We start from the raw sequence: 16,503 nt of genomic DNA, 5'->3' as shown, positions 1-16,503 counted from the left end.
TTCCCTAGTCAATCTGAATAATAAAATTCGACGGTCTTTAACAACTTACTCGCCGCTCGTCGGATGGCCTATAAAATTAGCGTGTTCGGGATCGCTTTACGATTTCCATAAACTTTCGACTACACGTTGACCCGTGACACGCGTGCGGGATTACGTTTACATTGTATTGTCTCCGATGAATGCTCTCTAGTTAACCGGCGTGGTTGGCCCGACGACGACGAGCCGAGAGAGTGGAGGATCAACGGCGATCACAGCGTGGATTCTTCGGCGTTAGCTCGCGTCTAACGAGCGGTTGCGCAACCGCGTCGCCGCCATCGCCATCGCGCTTCGCTACCGTGTGCAGGCACTCGTCGAGCATAAAGCTGTCCTTTGCCAACGAACCAACGGATACCGGTGCCAGCTAGCGTCCTATCTGATCGTCACGCTGTTATTCCGTTCGTAGATTTCGCAGTCGGGTATCAAAGCCGCGCCTCCGCCTCCATAAACCTTCCTCGTACGGGGATAATTCCCTGAAAGCGCTCATTCTTCGCGAACGCTGATGAACACGAGACCTACGCGGTGGGATAGGCCGTGTTAGCTGGAATCTAGGTAGTAGTCGCCTGGCTCGGGATTAGTTTCGTTTAGGTGGCTTTGTCGAGATCGAGCGTGCACAGTTCGGTGCTCGTTTTGATGGATATATAGCTATTTTGCGTTATGCAGGATTCTTAAGGCTTCTCAAAACTTTGCCAACCGTTGATTTATTTCCCTTCTAACGAGCTCGAGGAGTTCGCTGAAAGATTCGTCGGCGTTTAGCGGAATATCGAGATGTTCTCTTTAAGCAGGATAATTCTCGCGCGGTTTACCGTATCCGATAGAAAGCTGACGAGAGGTGAATTACCTGCACGGTGACTAATTAATTCTCGGATCAGGCGTATCGAGGTGTATTAAATTTTCAAATAAATGCCACGCGACTTTCACCTAGCTGCCGAAAACCCGGTCTCGCGTCCGAAGAATTCGCCTGCAGAGTCGAAATAAACGCGAATCCAGCGAGCGACGAGTAGCCAAACACCAAACACCATCGGTTGCCATGTGTGCGTCAGCTGCGCGCGAAAAATTCCCGCGAAATTTATCACCGCGGATATATCAAGCTGGATCGAGGCTGTTTCGCGAAAGCCCCGATATTCCTGCCGTATCGTAATCGTAACAAACGTTTTCCATCTGATTAACAGGTTCGTATTTCGCGGCTCGCGCGACTTATTAATGCGCAACGTAACGACTGTAACATTCTATTAAAGTCGCGGCAATAAATATCGCGCCGGTAGTCGTATCGCCATTAATTCACGGGATTTTTTCACGGCGCACGAAAATACGAGTTTGCGAGGCCTCTTAGTGATTAGCTTGGCGACTAGGCCGGCGTTTGATCGGTTCACTTAACCAAAAGGTAGATACGCACACCGTTGGAGACCAATTAACGCGTTGCCGTTAATCATGCCGCGTATTTACGTCTATCCTTGATGTTTCAAGCATCCCGATGCTAGTACGCCGGGCGTCCTCGTCTTTCTTTCTCCTTTTATACCCGGCCGTTTCGTCGCGTATGCGAACACGATTTATGGTTTTGTTCCAGTAAAATAAACGGAAAGGAACAACGGCTTGGCCAGTGTTGTATTCGTGCATACGCGTGTGTTTGCGCGTTAACAGCGTTATCCCGTTCGATTAAAACCGTCTTTCTTATTGCAAAGTCTGATCCCCTGATTTAAGGCTCTCCCTGCTTCCATGCTAGTTTCCCCGTCGTTTATTTTGATAACAGAGACGCGCAGTTTGAATTGTTTAAGGTAAATTGCGAAATTGCCATTTTCCATCGCGTATAATTCGCGTGCCGAACGGCCGCCATTATGAAAGCGTTTATGTAGATTTAACGACAATGATAAAATGGTAATGCTGCTTTGTGTAATTGTATGGGGCATTACAGAGCTACGACGAGATGTTGAGCAACGATTATTCAAATCACTACGTTTTCTCATCGAATGCTAAAATTTCGCGTCGCGTGATCACTCCCTCGTGTTTCTGGAAGAAGAAAAGGTTTACCTGATACGTTGTACCGTATTACCTGCAGAAATAACAAATAACAAATATACGTATAACGCGGCTATCGTAGGACAAACATCGAACCGTCACTTTCAACCGCGACGCATATAAATTGATCATCTCGGTCTTAATCGCATTATCCTTCTCGTAAAGGATATCGATAAATCATCGATAAATATGCTACGATATTCAAATACACCGGTGATCGTGAAAATAATTTATGTCGTGTATGTTTTTCTCGCAGAAGGTTAACGCGTTAAATATATCATAAATTAAAGAAATTAATTACGACCGAGCTGTAAACTCGGTCTAACGGTTTAACTCTCTGTTATTTCGTCAAAAATACTTTTATTTTATTGCGATGCAATAGCAAATGCTCGATGGTATGTGCGAAATGAGGAAATTCGCAGAGACATACGAATACCGTCAATTGGAGAGGAAATATCTCGTTTTGTAAAACCGTAAGAAACGAATAAACGCACCGATCCCGCAATACGATATGCTATAAACCGATCTCCAGAAAATTGAAAACACTTGAGAAACCTCGTGAAATGCCGATTACAATTACGAGTGTCTATTAAATTACAATTGAACCGCTAATCGTGCAAGGGTGTAAAGTCACATATGCTTTCTTTCGATATTGTAAGAGTATGCGAGCTCCGGTTACCGATAAGATGGCGTGAGTGACGATTACATAGCAGTGATAATCGGAGTCTCAAAACGAAGTGGCGATCCGCGGATTGACAAAGAAGGTCCACTGTCAAAAGGGCAGCTCGAAGAGCGGACGAGGGATTATTTTACGGAGTAAAGTGCAATCGGCCATCGAGTAATAGACTTGTTTAACACGTTAAACGCCATACCGGTCCCTAGGGACTTTCCGTTCAGGTTTTACTGGTCCATGTGGTCCGGAAGGACCCGCATGACGGCTAAGTAACTGTGGCGTGAACTAAACGACACGTAAAACCTAGCCCTCTCTTCTCCTCCCCTTACGATATATTTTACCTTTTAATCCCTCCTCTCGTATTTTTGACTTAGACCGCTTTCACCGTCACTAACGCAAACTCCCATTGAAATAGGCGACCATTCGTCATTAACCCGGATGAAATAACAGCGAAATCCTTGGAGACACCTAAAAAGAAAAAATTGTCACGAATATTCTCGATTTTCCATATGCCAAGGAACTCGATCACGTTTATGATATACTTTCCTCGTTGCATTAGAAAGAGGCGACAGGGTGCCGTAAATCCTCGGGGATCGTCCTCGTGTACATTCAATGAGAAAGATGTGGAGCTGCTGCTGGTCGCTCTGCGGTTGTTATAAATCACCGGTATAAACATATTATTGTCGGTTTAAGTGGATCATTAATATTCCCGACATCCGTGAGAACGGACCATTAAAGGTGGATCAACGACACCCTTTGCCCGATCATGTGAAACAACGAGAGATCTTATCGGGTCATTGATATTCTTCCTGGTGATTTATCTCGCGTATCGCGTGGACCTAGCGGCGCAGAAGGACGAGGATGAAAAAAGTAAGCGGGGTACGACGTCTTAGGCGTTCATATTTATCGCTTATTTATCTCGAAGAATTTCGCTCCATCCGCGCGATTTATTCTCTACCTTTCGCCGACTCTTTTACGACAAGATCGCGCGAATGCGAACATCTCTGGCCTCGCAAATAAGGCATAAAACGGGGAACGAACCACGAGTTGCGACAAACCGTGAGCGATGCTCTTTTTGCCAGTGCTGCCACAGCGGAGTGCACGGGAATTTTAATCGAACCTTTGATGCATCGTTCCAGCCTGATCCCGATTCTTTGTGCGCCGGGCTAATGGAATTATTAAGCTCGATAGCGTCCATCGAGCGAAGTAAGGTTTTCTCTTCGATTAACGTTGTTTAAATCTCCATTCCGCCTTGTCTCCGATCTCTCCTTACACGTTTAGCGAATCCCCGTTACATTAACTTTCATGGCCCCGGCACGGTTGCTGATTAAATTTAATCGCTTGTTTTAACACGTTCCCCTCGAACGAATATTTAATGCAAGTTACCGCGAAATTTGATTTACTAATTGTTCGTCGATTCATAAACGGAAGAAATACGATCGTCGTATACACGTTCGGGAAGAGGTGACTTTAAGTACCCTCTCGGTAATCACTCGTCATTTAACAGGAGAAAAGGAAGGGAAAAAGAACGACGGAAGATTATCTCGATCCTCGAGAATGTCACGAATTTCCAAATTTTCAAATTTGCTTTGACTTTAACTACCCTCCCGGGTATCGCTCGTCATTTAAAAGGAGAAAAGGAAGGGAAAAAGAACGACGGAAGATTATCTCGATCCTCGAGAATATCACGAATTTCCAAATTTTCAAATTTACTTTGACTTTAACTACCCTCCCGGTTATCGCTCGTCATTTAAAAGGAGAAAAGGAAGGGAAAAAGAACGACGGATGATTATCTCGATCCTCGGGAATGTCACGAATTTCCAAATTTTCAAATTTGCTTTGACTTTAACTACCCTCCCGGTAATCGCTCGTCATTTAAAAGGAGAAAAGGAAGGGAAAAGGAACGACGGAAGATTATCTCGATCCTCGGGAATGTCACGAATTTCCAAATTTCGAAATTTGCTCGAGGAGAAGGAAATTCTTCGACATTTTTACGCGCGAAATTTTCGTTTTCATCGATTTAGCAAGGGGTCTTCGAGATGTCCGAGTGATCGCGAAACTGGCGCCGCGAACCGAAATAACTCGGAAGAATGGCCACGCGCAATAATCCGACGGTATCACCGCAACGCCAGGCGAATTACGATCGTAAATCTAGTCGGCTTTACGAGTGCTGCATTTTTACGATTATAGTTCGTCGTAAAGCCACGGGTCGCCGCGTGTCGATGCGCCGAGAAGTATTTATCCTAGACACACGTCGATTGTACGAATTCATCGGTAGACGTTCGAGTTCCAGGAGCCAGGGATCCAGTCGTAAAACAGCCAGGAACTGAACAGCTCCCGGCTGCTTCCGCAGGGGAACGTAGGCCAGGACAATGAGTAACGATCTGGTATCATCCGAGGGAAATCAATTTGAAAACCGCAACGATGCGGTGCATTATATGCCCATTATATTCACCCTGTTTTCTGCTCCACGCGCGTGTTAGTCTCGTTAGGAGGTAAAAGTGTTTTTGCAAAAGTCGTTCTTGTCTGCCCTGGAATTACTCCACTGTCGCGTTTCTTCATGCCACCTGATCGTCAATGATACGAATTCTTTGAGAATTTTGTGAAGCTGTTTCCAATGATTGATAGCGTGCAGTGTTCTTTCCTTGGAAATAGGGGTCTAGGAGTTGCGCTCGAATAGTTTTTATTTTATTTTTATTTTTATTTTTATTTCAAAATTGAAAATAGGACGATGGAATGGGATGTTATATGTATATACACATGTAGATAAATGACAATTTATTTTCGATTATCTTGTAAATACATATGTGAGAAGATGGAAATTGTTACATTGTTTCTTAACTCTTTGCGACACAGGATTTCAGATAATAAAATAGACCCCTATTGCACAGAAATTTTATTGCGTTTTAGGTGAAACAAAATCGGTATAGAACTAATTTTTATAAAAATTAACTTACTTTTACGATTTTTCACATAAAACCAGGAAAAAAAGATTGTCGCAATAAGCATCAAAAATGTGGGACATAAAAAGCAAAAAGGTGGGACACTTTTAATCCAATCGTGCCCCAAAGAGTTTTTTCAGGAAGTGTATATACTGATATAGGATCTGTCATCCAAAGAATGCAATATTATATCGTGCACTTGGTATTTATTTTTCCTTCGCGAACCGCAAGTCGAATGAGGAGGACTTTCAGTTTCGTGTTTAATTTTAATAAGCATATAATTAAACGGATTACGCGGTTCTATTTCCATATGCTTCCGAAAAGGGAATATACATTGATACTAACAATAAATCTAATATTATTACATTAGTACATCGATATTTATGTGGCGGCATTATTCTCACCCTCGCCAATAGATGGATTCCTACTTGAAGGAGGTTCGAGGATTTTCTCGCAAGTCTTCCGTAAAAAAATCCTCCGTTTCCTATTTATGCAATTTCTGAACTCTTCTAAACTCTCCTAAATTCTCCCCCATTTAAGGCAGGACTTGCTAGGTAGTCTTAATGACGAATCCACTAGCAGCCCAGGACGAAACGCATCTCTTCCTTTGCCTTTCGTCCCTTCTAGCAACACCGTCACATCGAGGATACCTGCGAAGGCCCCCCCCGCATATAATATGCGAATATCGGATCTAAAATAAAATTTTTTCCCGAGCTATATGAAATTCCTTGGTAAACAAGCAGAGTAGCATAAATTTCTATGTCTATCGTGTATAGAACGTATTAAACGCAGAAGACGAATCGAAGATACGTTAATTACGATCGATGCGGATAGAAATCATAATACGGCAGAACGCTTCGTGTCCACTTTCATTAGAGATATCTGATGCGTATTCTTCCACGATTTTTACTTCCGTTGTATAACACGCGAGCGTACAATGTTAGGTTTCACGTGCACAGGCAATAAGGTACGATATTCGGTGAGCGAAACAGATGTATCCGAGATTACAGCCGATAAGCGAAAAATAATCAGCGAAAGGTACTTGGCGCCGACTACCAGGATACTTAATTAATAGCGCAAATTTCACGAACTCTTTACAACGTTTAGAACGCGTTACAACGTTCAGGAAAGTACGATATCTTGTAAGACGCGCGTAGCCAGCAGCAACCTTTAACCTTAACCTTCTTATTTAGAGGAGCAAGGCAGCGATGGAACTTTTAGCATTTCTCCGTAGCCTGCGTCGAAGTCAGCTTTCTAAACAATCTTGACCGCGTTCAGAATCCCCTGGAGTAATGTAAAATTCATTTTTTGCCCCGGACATCGGTGCTCGCCGACCCGTTTTGCAATTTCGCCCGCCATCCTCTCTTTCGTTCGTCTCTCTGTCCGCGATTTCACGCGGATTTTAATCGTTTCCGATGGCTAACGTACACGCGAAACGAAACGCGGACGCGCGCGCTCCTTCGTATAAGGAATCCGAATTACGTCGAGGTGAAAGTGGCTCGAATCGCGAAATCGTTCCCGCAAAGTTCCGATGCACACATGGCGGTTCTCGGCAGGGACACGGAGGATCGTCGTTTCCCTCGTACGAGTCCGTAAAAGAGGAAATTCGGCTCGTAAAGTACATTCTAAACGACTCTGAAACGAGTCGTTGCTCGCGAGCTGTCGGCTAGGTGTTTACGTAACGCGCGTTAATGAATAATCAGTGTTAGAGTAGATACAATCGATCGCGTTTGCCCACGAACGGTGGTTCCGTTCTTACGAATGGAATTCGAGTTACAACCGAGGAGAAAGTGGATCGAATCGATTCTTACGAATTCTAGTCGCGCGATGTGCACCGTGCACTTTTGGCGAAGGATGCGGGAAGAATGAATTTCAATAGTTGAATGGCGAGGTAAAATTCTTTGGCTAGTGACAAGTGTACAATAGTTGTATTCCGAGTACACCTGGATCCATGCAACGTAGAGTTTACTTTCCTGAAATGGAATCCATAATCGAAATCGCTCTGATTGTGAGACTATGAAGACAGAAGGTAGTCCAACGATGATTTGAGAATCAGCTAATAATAGGAAAAGAAAGAAATACATATGCAAACACATACGAGTGAATATATGTGAACAATATACGCAAACAATATACAGAGTAGGCACCATATATTGTCATCTAGGTACACGTCATTATTATTGCGCATAGCGAAAAATGTTTCGAATGAAGTTGAATGGTTTTGAGAGAGACATGTTCTGATGGTACTAGGTTTTGTAGATGCACGTGTAAAGGACATATGAAGGTCATTAATATTTGTTTAAATGGAATTATATTTTTTATTACATCAGCTGATGCTTATTCATATTCTTTACAAAAATTTATGTTAAAAAATCATTAGTTCAGGAGATATCTCTCAAAACCTTTCAACTTCATCCGAAACATTTTTCGCAAATGACGTATATCTAGATGACAATATAGCTAGTGATCCACCCTGTATAAATATACAGTATGTATTACTTACCATTGACCCTTGACCGTTGGCCATCCCCTTGGCACTAGCAACCAGGTCCACAGAGGACGATCCGTCTAGTCCGAAGAGAAACCTGCAAGAGGTTTTAAACGATCACCGGGTATATATATAGCCGAGGATCGACCGAAGATCGACGAAAAGTCACGATCGTTAATGATGTGTCTTCTATAATCAAGATTTTTTCGTTTCTATTATAAATTCATGCTTTCAGCAATTTGCGATTAACAATTTTAATTTGTTATTAACGATGATTATGATAATTTGTACACGTTTCATAAATTAAAATTCCACTCGCATCTGCATATGATAAATTTCCGTGATACGTACATGCATGTGGAAATATTTTGATTTCCCGTGTATTTTACTGAGAAATGGAAACATGGGCGGTGGGAAAAGCGGTCGCGATTCCGATAAATCGGCAAGCTCGCGTGGTAGCTCGTTTCGCTGGAAACGTCCGAGAATTTCGTCACGCGGCGAAAATAAACGGGCTCGAGCGGAACGGCGACGCTCGTATGCCCACGGAGAATTTGAGTTACGTCGCGGAGAAAGTGACTCGCGTCGCGGGACGATAATCGAGCCGATGCACGAAACGATTCTCACGACTGCGACGGGAATAAATCGTCGGGACGGTTATGAGAGAGAATATAAGTGCACACGTGTGTGCATTTTCGCGTTCGCGAGTGAGGGCGTAGGGTGCTTAGATACGCGTAACGCGAGGCGTCCCCTTGGCTCCGTAACAGAGAGAGGACAGGAAGAGATGGCTGATTCGAGATGCCCCACTTTCTCGCGATGCAATTAACGTGGCCCGCCGCGGCGATAACTGCATTATACGGGAGAGTGCAGCTACGGGGCTTCCCCCGTCTGGTTTCGCGATTGCATACGCTGATAGGCTGACGTCTCACGGACGATCGTCGATACCCGTGAATAAGAGCAAACGTGCACGATGTTGTCTAGATAGGTCCTTGGAATCGTGCAACTGCAAAAGCTGAATTATTAGAGCTGGTCGCGAGAATAGATTGCGAGCGGTGTACTTAGTGGAATTTAAATCGTGTGCGGTATTATTTGACACGTTTTCGCAGACTTTTATGCTTCGTTTTATTTTGAAATGAATAACACGAGCGTTCGAGTGCAACGATAGTGGTCGGAGACCAGATATATTGCGATTTCTGGTGTCACAGTTATAGCGGGTGACATAAGGAGGAGAAATAATTATTCCTACCTTTCCTTTATTATATTTTTCAGTTATATTCACGCTATAGAGTAGCTAGGGCGTGTTATATCATAACCTTTCCTGTTCGTCGTTAACCTATTTTCTTTCTTTTTAATTATAACTTATTGCGTGTTAACCTTCTTGACACTGTTTTTACACCTTTTCATATTTGTTATTTCTTTTTCAATTTATGGGTTAATTATGCGAATATTTCACGTTTTACATATCTTTTACCGAAGTACAAATCTGTAAAACGGGGTAACGTATTTTCATCGATTTTTATAGATCGTGCTATTTTGAAATGAATAATGCAAGGAATTATATTGAATTATATTATCCAGTGACAGAGAGAATATGCCATGCTATTTATTTGATTATCACTCGGTATGCTGTCGTTTATTTCTGATCAATAATGGTGGTCACCGCTTGATGACTAGAAACACCAAGTATATTTTACGTAAAATTTTTACGAATATAAAGAATTCCATTACAGTTGATCTTCGTTAAATAACATGGAAAAGTGCTTAATGCACGTATGAGTATTTTACGTTACAATTGCAGCTCGCGGATAAAATGTGAGGCAGTAAGTAGAAACGGACGGGTCGTCGTCAGACACGCTCACTGAACTTCTACTGCGATCGATGTGAGATTTGTATCATCTTGCAGTTCTCTATATAATTGTGGGAATTTGGTGATTGATCAGAGGAAAATCAATTTTAATTCTTCAACTAACACGATATATTTAACATATAAAATTCTCGATATTCTCTCTCATACGTTTACTTCTCTGCAATCCCATAGAGAAGGTGGAACTGTCAGGAGTATTTCTTTTTCTTTCTTTTATAAACCTCAATTTAGGTTAACATATTAGTTTTACATTAGTTTACTATATAAAATTTTATTTAGTCTTTGTGGAAGCATAAAATGAAATTTGTTGTATGCTTAATTTCCAATTCTTTAGGAAAGTGCATGCATCTAGATTTAGCTTTGCGACATTTAATTTTACGTTTAAAGGTAGTTGTCTAAATTCTCTCTCATACCTTTTCTCCTCTGCAATCCGATAGAAAAGGAGGAACTGCCAGGAATATTTCTTTTTCTTTCCTTTATAAACCTCAATTGAGATTAACATATTAGTTTTACATTAATTTACAATACATAATTCTATTTAGTCTGTATGAAAGCATAAAATGAAATTTGTTACATACCTAATTTCCAATTCTTTAGGAAAGTGCATGCATCTAGATTTAGCTTTGCGACATTTAATTTTACGTTTAAAGGTAGTTGTCTAAAGATAGCTTTATTCTTAACAGATTTTTTATTAAATCTGTTCTTTGGGAGTCAAATAACATGATTCATAACTTCGTTCTCGTAATCACGCTTACATTTCGCAATGACTGCGGTATTTACGCGTTCAAGGGAAGCAGGTAGATCATAATAATTTTCTCTGATGTTGCTTTTATCTATCAGAATACATTGCTGTCTAAAAATTCCAAAAATCGACCTTCAACAAAAATTTTAGTTTTCATAAGAAAGATACACACGGAAGATAAAATGTACAACACCTACAACACTCGTCTCAACTGCATCTCCTTTCTCTTGGAGGAAAATAATCACGCGTACCTAAGACAATATTCGTATTCATCAGTGGGCAGTCGAAACAATCTCCGCGTACGTGTGCTCGATCCCCTGATCGGTTTGATTCGACGAAACGGACCCTTGATGCGGTGGAACCGCTTAGAAGGCACGGCTCGGCGTGGCTCGCTGGGTGGTTAATAGTCGGCGGTCTGTGGCGTGCATGATTAGCGAGAAATTATATTTACGAGTGCACGTGGGCGGCGTGGAATAAAGTCGATCAATCGGCCCGCGAGGACTTCCGCGATGATCTTTCCGCGAGGGTGTGACGGGCCTGGTCGGCTCTCTTATCGATGATTTCCATCGCGTCTCTCGACAGGGATCGCGTAGAAACCCGAGCGGACCAGGCTGGACGATAAATTATAACGCTAGACACGGCGCGTGGACGAACTCGCCGCGTAACGCAATAGTTCCGACCAGCAATTGATGGACGAACGAATTTATCGCGCTCGCCGGAAGCGTTCCGTGAACATTCTTTATGCCGCGTTTAATTTCCGTACCAGCAAATGCAGTTTAATATTCCGCGAATTATCCGCCATTGATCGAACCTTCCGCGAGTTTTCGCGCCAATTTCCATCGCTGTTTATCGCGTATATCAATCGCGGCGTAAGGAAAGGTAGTATTTATTGGGCAGAGAAAATCCGCTCGTGATTAATTATTTTGTCAATTGACTTTTGCAATAGAAATCGCGTTTTTTGTTATCGTTCGAGTGAAAGCAACATGTGCTTAATGAACAGTGTCATATCAGAGAAAGAAACAATCGGGAACACAGAAGTGCATATACACTGGAAATACTTTCGAATGTAATCAATTAAATTGTCCGACTGATGCTAATATCTTTCCGTTATTCTATGTTTCAGGTGAGTGCCAAATTAATACGCGCTTAACGAGCTCCAATCAAACTAGCTTTAACAGAGCATCGCTTGGATCATCGCGGTAAGTAACGTTTCTCCTCACCACGTGTAACAAATATTCACTCTCATCGTACATAACATTCGAAACAGAAGTCAGACATTCCTTTTAGATAGAATAAAGTACTCGATTATTTACTCGCTTCGTTAACGTGCCTTTGTAGAATAGTTTCCCGAGGTCGAGGGTTCTGTCTTGGAACAGAAAATACTCCAAAGCTTCGTGGATTTATTCAATTATACGATTTTTCTTGAGTAGGGTCTACTGGTATAAATTTCTTAATACGAACAAAATGATTAAACGATTAGGCTCATTGTCGAAATAAATTAAAAATTTCGCATCTGGAAGAGTAGCATGTCCAGAAGATTATCAGTAGAACTACCGATCTTTAATGGGTACCTAACTATAACGTGCACAAGTTATAGTACTTTCAGCGATACGATGAATATGAGTGAATATATCGATTACAGTTCTTTCTTAATATGATTTGATACCAATTTTATCCTTAAAGCCGTATGTGTTCGGTGATTGCAAAAAGGAGAATTCTGGGACCAATCATTTTGACTGGGTTGGTAGTTCTAGTGTTATCTGAATCTTCTCATCGATTCGTAACTATGGAATCTTGGTATTAAATCGAAAGGGTCTAGAAGAGGTCTCGGTGTGCGAGATAGGTTCCTTCCTGAGGAGTCAAAAATCGATTTCCAACGATAGATAAACGACCCGACGATGTACGCAGAGCGTGCACCAGGCGTCGGTCGTGCAACGCGTCTAAAAACGGCGCTCGATTGACAAAAAGAGCCGACCTAACCGAAGCGGATAGCCCGCGTGGCGGAAGATACGCTCGAACGGATGCGTGGATCATCCGAGTGGAGACTTTCAGCATGATCCAACAAGGAGAAGAAGAAGAAGAAGAGGAGGGAGAAGAAGCGGAGGAGAGTCGACGCAAAGTCTCTCCTCTTTTCCGAGGGAAGAGGGCATCGCCCTGACCGTGACCTAGCCACCGCTCCTCGGGCGAACGCACACACGCACGACCGTCTACACACGTGTGAGCGGCCACACGGAGCCAGCCTAGGGTACTTCTTTCCTCTGGATCTCCGAACGGGTGTCGTGAAATTTCCTATTGGATTCAATCGTTTCTTCGTGTACCTCGAAGTTGGAATAAAGTCGTCGAAGGAGAGGAGAGGAAGTAGAGAGATTTCATATTTCGGAATTCAAACAGTAGTTTAACCCTTTGGGGTTCCATGTCGAATCTTCTTAATTTTTCTATGGAGGAATTTTGATTTTAATTTGGTAAAAATAGTATTAGCATAGATGTTCAAAAAATTTGAAAATGGAGTCGGATTTTTGAGTTCTTGAGTAGGAAAATGTGTCGCATGTGACTTCGATAGTAAATTAACCTCTTGTAATGACTAGTATAGCTCGTTGTGGATTTTCCATATCAAACCGCAAGGTAGTAAGAAAATTGTACTTAATATGCTTCGGTTATAAGTTTGCATCGTTCGAAATACGTCGATACGTTGCAAGTGATTTGCACAAATCCTGTAAGCTCCAACAATTTTATTACGAACGTGATAAATATCGCAAACACAGTTTTTCTTTCTTCCTTCAGTCTATATATCTTTCGTTCATTTTTAAAGAAAACGATACATTCGGAAAAATGTTAAATTCTCGAGAAAAATTTAGAATTTTCGTGGAACTTTTCTCATGATACTTTTATCGCTTCGGAAGAACACGCGTGCTACGTGTAATTTTTCTTTTTCTCTAGAAGTCTGATAGTTCGAGGCGTTTTATTCCCATCAGTGTATCCACGGAGGCACGAAGATAGTGTATACACACGTGATCACGCGAATCGTGACGAGGAGCGTGTCTATCGTTGCGTCTCGACCTCCCCGGGACACGTTATTCGCGTGTGTTGGCCACCAGCGTGATTCCGCCGGCAGCGAAATCAAGCCCCGATACCTTTGTCATTTTCCCTTCGAAGGGAAGAGAATAATCTGTGATTCGTGATGGACGTTCGGGTTCAACGTTCTATCCCGTATTTTCTTCTAAACGATACTCGATAATAATCTCGGAAAGTGTCCGTATAACGCGAATGCTTTTAAAAAAGAACGCGAATTCCTCGACCAGTAGAATGTGCCTGTGTATGGTCAGACCGAGGATAGAAACTTGGCGGGTATACACGGGGGGAATATTTCGTGCTGAAAACGATTCGAGGTACTAGTACGTAAATTATGCTCGCGGAAAACGATTACGTGGCCGGACAGATGTATTCAAAGTAGAATACGTTCGTATCTGGTCAGACAACAGATGGCTCAAGCGGTCATTGTTACCGTGACTACTGCGCCATGACAAAGCTGTAATCGTATTGCAATCGACTTATAACGATAAACATTATTCCCATTGTCCAACAGTCGGCCCTCTTATAACACGGTCTCGATATAACACGGGGTATTCCCTTGAGTTCTATTACAATAGTTTAAAGTTTCTCTTAACACGGCTTCGGTACAACACATTAGTTGCGTCGCGAAAGGGTTGATCGTATTGTTACGAGATTTTCATATCCACCCTGTATTTGTCTAAGTAACAAGAGTGAATCGTAACTTCTGGAAAAGAGTAATCCAACACCTTCCAAAATATTCGGACAAAATGACAATCTAGTTTACTATAAAAAGGGGTGTCTTCTATCGAAGTTCAGAGAGTCGAGTTGTCAACGTTCAATTGGGTTAAACTATCTCAACGACTAATTCAATGGAAATTTTCGGCAATCTAGCGATCGAACTCGTAGAAGAAGAATTCTAAACGCGATCTGTAACGGTATGTAGGAGATATCAGGTTGTAGAGAAGATACCACTCCAGATATTTCGTTTCCAAGAGGGAGGTTTAATTGTTAACTCGATGTGTTCGAGCTTGTTAGGAACTTTGTCGTCTCTGGTCTAGGCTCTTACGGTCCCTATTGATGAGCTGGTAACCTAGGGTGCTGGTCCTGTGGTTGGTATCCCCGTGGTCGCCGTTGCTATTGATAGGGTAGCAGGTAGAAGGACGACAGAGAAAGGTAGGGATGCGTTTCGTCCTTAGTGAACTCGTTAGTAAGGCTTTTTCCAACAGGCCCTGCCTTAAACGGGGATACTTAGGTGGCATAGGAACTTCTATTTAAGGGAATGCCGAGGATTCACCGAGGACTTGGGGGAAGTCCTAGAACCTCCTTCAAGTATTATTAGTGTTGAACAATCAGTGGAAAATGGGGCATGGTAATGAAACTATCTTTTACTTCTGCATCACGTAGTATATTCTGCTCGCTTAGACATTTACAGATAGAGTGTCGAAAATCACGCGAGCGACGTCCTCTGCTTCCCCAACCATGATCGTTCTTTTTATGTTAGACAGGGATAGATGGCTACGTTGTCATAAATCGCAGATTCTCGACAATTGGAATATCAGTGTGGCGGATGATACCATTTTTAGTAAAAACGAAACAGGATAAATATATATTTGCCGAAGGAACCCGATGTATCCAGTGGAAAGTTTCTCATAGTCAATAGCGCAAAGTGAGTCTTTCTAGTATCGCGCATCGACAATTTAATCTGCGTAAATCCACCGGTCCAATTAAATTCATCCGATACGTCTTCTTGGGCCGGTCTAACTGGATTCGTTCCTGGTATTCGCCAACGATCTCTACGCTCGTTCCACGGGGATGTAATTCCGGACAGATCGTTTCATTAATTTAGCGAATCATTGCTTTCGTGCCGCTTCCATACGCAGCAAACCGCCGGGAATTCGAATTTTCATCGTCGGCAGGCTTCGAGAATATATATTTTACTGGTGCGCGTGTGCCTGCACGCAGGACTACCTTGACGCTCGGATCAGGCGTGCTGCAAATGATTTCGTGGCTTTTTCCCCGCTCGCGTGCAACGCTTAAATCGTAACGGACGAAATAGCGCGGTGCATAAAGAAAGGGAATTGAAACGTATCGGGTACGCATGCGAGAATTTATGGTACATATATCTTTTCATTAAGGCGGCATTCGATGAACCCGAGCACGAGGGCGTAACGCTAAGGCAACGATATCGCGCACGAGATACACTTCGTTGCGGACATAGTCACGGTATTACAAGGATTTTATGGTAACGCCGTATTTACGATGCCTCAGTCTTCGCCCGATAATCCTTTGGAAATGCTGAAAATTTATTTTTGCCCCGGCTTTCGCATAAATATTGTCTCCCGGTACAAATTGGTTCGCGCCGCGCTTCCTTTTTCTCGGCCAACCGGCCAGCTACGTGATAAATAATTTTGGGCTTAACGCTTTTATTATTCCGCGCTTATTTACGCAGTCGAGGTGCTACGAAGTTTATAGACTGCGCTACGACGATATTTTTATACCAACTTTTCCTGTCACCTGAACGCATTCGTGATAGATAATTCGTCGAACGTAACGTTAAACGCTTACCACGCGATTTTCCTGCGAGCACCTTTTAATCTCCGAAGGGTGTACTAGCTGCTCGCTCGAATACCTGCGAATACCTGCACATTCGAGATTCGATCGGTAAATAACGCGAGTCTTTTACGCTAAAATACT

At 42.6% G+C, this 16,503-nt stretch overlaps 1 protein-coding gene across 4 annotated transcripts in view; it reads left to right on the top strand.

The window, feature by feature from the left end:
* smash (smallish) overlaps nt 1-16,503 on the top strand; it is a 94,723-nt gene that overhangs the window by 40,492 nt on the left and 37,728 nt on the right. For 2 of the 4 annotated variants that reach the window (XM_017908804.1, XM_017908807.1), the window contains exon 2: nt 11,882-11,957. The exons of the other annotated variants lie outside the window; for them this stretch is intronic. The gene's annotated coding sequence lies outside the window, so the exon portion shown is untranslated. The remainder of the gene's footprint in view (nt 1-11,881; nt 11,958-16,503) is intronic. 4 annotated transcript variants of the gene reach the window in all.

This window comes from Eufriesea mexicana, unplaced genomic scaffold, assembly GCF_001483705.2.
Source record: "Eufriesea mexicana isolate 0111107269 unplaced genomic scaffold, ASM148370v2 scaffold13082, whole genome shotgun sequence".
Taxonomy (NCBI): Eukaryota; Metazoa; Arthropoda; class Insecta; order Hymenoptera; family Apidae; genus Eufriesea; species Eufriesea mexicana.
Note: the sequence above shows the minus strand (reverse complement) of the source record. Positions and strands in the feature narration are given on the sequence as shown.